General features: G+C 40.7%; 1 long non-coding RNA gene across 1 annotated transcript; it reads left to right on the top strand.

Moving 5' to 3' along the window:
* Positions 1-556: 556 nt before the first annotated feature.
* On the top strand, positions 557-2153 carry LOC104967538 (uncharacterized). The gene is made up of 2 exons (XR_800741.1): positions 557-695; positions 1721-2153. It is a non-coding gene; the product is annotated as an uncharacterized lncRNA (long non-coding RNA).
* Positions 2154-2690: the final 537 nt, after the last annotated feature.

The raw sequence follows: 2690 nt of genomic DNA, 5'->3' as shown, positions 1-2690 counted from the left end.
TTGTTTTTTTAATTGCATTACAGAAAATAAAGAACTTTATCACAATATTCTAATTTTCTGAGACAGTCCTGTATGGTCTTATATGTGGTCTTGTATATGGTCTTGTATCTGGTCTTGTATGGTCTTGTATATGGTCTTGTATATGGTCTTGTATATGGTCTTGTATCTGGTCTTGTATATGGTCTTGTATATGGTCTTGTATATGGTCTTATATAATGGTCTTGTATATGGTCTTATATATGGTCTTGTATATGGTCTTGTATATGGTCTTGTATATGGTCTTATATATGGTCTTGTATATGGTCTTGTATATGGTCTTGTATATGGTCTTGTATATGGTCTTGTATATGGTCTTGTATATGGTCTTGTATATGGTCTTGTATATGGTCTTGTATATGGTCTTGTATATGGTCTTGTATATGGTCTTGTATATGGTCTTGTATATGGTCTTGTATATGGTCTTGTATATGGTCTTGTATCTGGTCTTGTATATGGTCTTATATATGGTCTTATATATGGTCTTGTATATGGTCTTGTATATGGTCTTATGCTAAATCAATAGAGAAACTGTGTGTTTGTGTGCAGGTGATAGAGTTTGGGGAGCTGGATAAAGCCACGGTGCGATTCCTGCGTCAGCTGCTCACCAAACTGCTCAAAGAAATGGAGCCTGAGGAGCTAGTCAGCGTATTTGGAAGGTGAGTTTCAGCGTGCAGCACTTAGTTATTAAGATTCAAGCATGTGAGTTCATGCAAAACACTGATGAATACAGCTTTCAGTCGGTGGCTGTGCTTAGTTGCAGCTTGGATTTGAGATGAATGCAAAAAACTGCTAATATGATGCTGTTTGTTTATGAATAATAACCATGATCAACATCTTATTCCAGCTTTATAGCATGCTTAAGCTGGAATAAGATGCATGCACTTCCTTCTCGTAGGTTAGGAGATGTAAGCATGTTAGAAAATGCTAAATAAGTGGCACTGAAAAAGGAGACGTGTCTTTGGACCTTGCTAGCACCTCTCTGCTAGTTGAGATTTGAGCTTCAGCATGCTAACATGTTTGCAAAGACTAAGCAAACACAATGAGGTCAAACAGGTGTGATGTTTACAACGTTCAATATTTACCGTTATAGCATGCTATTTGGTAATTACCGACAAAGAAAGCTTCACTTCTCGTAGGTTTTGAGATGAAAGCATGAAAGTCATTGCTAAAGAAGTTGCACTGAAAAAGAGCTCTCCTACTTGCTAACACCTCGAGGGCAAAGACTAAGCTAACATCATGATATTTGGAAGGTAAACTAACTAAGTTCAGTTTCTTCATTTTGCTTTTGAGCATGCTTAAAAGCTTCAATGCAGCAAATGATACAGTGCTTAGCTACAGCAATTTACACAACGTCCAGCATCCAATTAAAGCATTTAAGTATGCTAACTTTGGTAATTAACGATAAACAAAGCTAGCTGAATGCCTGTCATATGTTTGTGCAGGTGGTGTGTTGTTATAAATCTAAGTATTGGACAGCTTTAGCTTGATATCGGCGCTAAATGAACAGGACTACCAGGGCTGGAGAGTCATCCTCAGGACTAGGTCTTGGAGAGACCCTAATTGTCTATTCATGCAGCACGACTCACCTGTTGACCTCCATTAACCCCCAGGTGTTAAAACCACTGCTTCCCACCCTGAGAACATCTGACTTCACTGTGTCTCATTGTCTCCCGTCCTCCAGGATCTCAGGAATTCCCAAACTAGGAATGCTGCGGGAGGGCTTGAAGCTTTTTATCAGCCACTTCCTGCTGAAGAGCATCAGGAACCAAGGAGCAGCTGAGCAAGCAGAGGAGCTGACGGAGAGAGCCAAGGTCGCATCCAGGGCCATGGAGGCCAAGGAGGTCAAGCTCAAACTGTAACACACACACACACACACACACACACACACACACACACACACACACACACACACACACACACACACACACACACACACACACACACACACACACACACACACGAAGGACTTGTGTGTCGTTTCCTTGTACATAATTCTAACCATTAATTAAAATGTGGGCTTCAGAGACGCAGCAGTCCTCACCCATTTGATTTGAACATGTTGCCTCTTGATTCAGATTTATTATCCTGCAATAAATGTTTATGTTTGACGACAATTTGAAAGCTGTTTTTTGGATATTTGATTCAACGCGTTACCCCAAACTCATTGTCCATAATGGTGCCTGTATATATGGAGTGAAAGCTTCAATAAATATCAGACCTATTCCCTAAAGCGTTGATGATTTTTGTGGAAAGGAACTAATTCCGTTGTTCTCCCGCCCTCATGGAGGCAGTACATACTAGTTACACTCTTACTCAACATAAAACCTACTTTACTGAAGACTTCCTCCGCTTTGACCACCACCGCCTGGGGCAGATGTTTGTTATTAGACTGATGAGCCCGTGGTGTTGTAGTTTATTCAGGGTTTACACTCCCTGCTGATCAGTGTCTTCCGGCATGGTTAGCATAGCAGAGCCGCTCTGTTACATTTGATACTTGCTCCTATTAATTAGCTCCATGGATCAATCTGAGGCTGGAGGTCAAGCATCGGCCACCAAACATGAGGACCACAGATGGAAATGAGCTATTAGCTATAATCTGGCATATTGCATCTCTTCTCTTTGCTGAGATTAATGTTTTTGTATGCATGGTC

The sequence above is a fragment of the Notothenia coriiceps genome, unplaced genomic scaffold (genome assembly GCF_000735185.1).
Source record: "Notothenia coriiceps isolate Sejong01 unplaced genomic scaffold, NC01 NC01_scaffold00037436, whole genome shotgun sequence".
Taxonomy (NCBI): domain Eukaryota; kingdom Metazoa; phylum Chordata; class Actinopteri; order Perciformes; family Nototheniidae; genus Notothenia; species Notothenia coriiceps.
This window is presented reverse-complemented; position numbering and strand designations above follow the sequence as displayed.